Raw genomic sequence first — 773 nt, forward strand, 5'->3', positions numbered from 1 at the left:
TCTATTTTTTTCATTGAATCTACAATGTTTAGAATACGTGATCTACGTAAATAGGAGTATTCTACAAATATGTTAAATACACATTCCGCGCTTAACCTACCATTCCAAAATTCTTAGAAATCAAAATCTACACATTAATCTAATTCTAAAACATGTAGAAATCAAATTCTAAACATTACTATAATTCTAAAAAACTGTAGAAACTGATTTCTACATATTAGTTGTATTCTACGGATAAGAAATCAGTTCCTAAAAATATGGAAACAAAATATTTGAGAATATTCACTTTTATATATTTTTAAAAAAATCGATTTTTTTTTTAAAAAAAACAAAAACGAAAAAGGAACAAAAAAAAGCGACAAAAAAAACCTTGACAACCTTCTTCGCCGTCTTCTATATTCCATTGATTGTTCACAAAATTTTCACAAAATTTTCACATTATTTCTACCATGATTCATGTCTATGCTTCATGTGGTGTTTGGGAATTGGTTGTATCTTCAGGTTGGAGTTTTAATGTTGATAAAAAGAAAGGGGGAAGGTTACTTGCTTTGGAATTGAAGTCTTCTCTGGAAGAGTTACAGAAAAACGTTATAGAGGATTTTGGTTTTGAAGAAACAGATGCTGATTTGGACTTGAATTACCTTCCTATTGGATTGATCAATTCATCAAAATGTCCACCAGTGATCATTAGAAACTCAAGGCAAGTTTAAAATTTTCGAGGGTTTTGTAAGAAGCATCAGTCAACTCAATTGTGTGTCAGCTATAAAGCAAAG

Source organism: Brassica oleracea, chromosome C1 (assembly GCF_000695525.1).
Source record: "Brassica oleracea var. oleracea cultivar TO1000 chromosome C1, BOL, whole genome shotgun sequence".
Classification (NCBI taxonomy): domain Eukaryota; kingdom Viridiplantae; phylum Streptophyta; class Magnoliopsida; order Brassicales; family Brassicaceae; genus Brassica; species Brassica oleracea.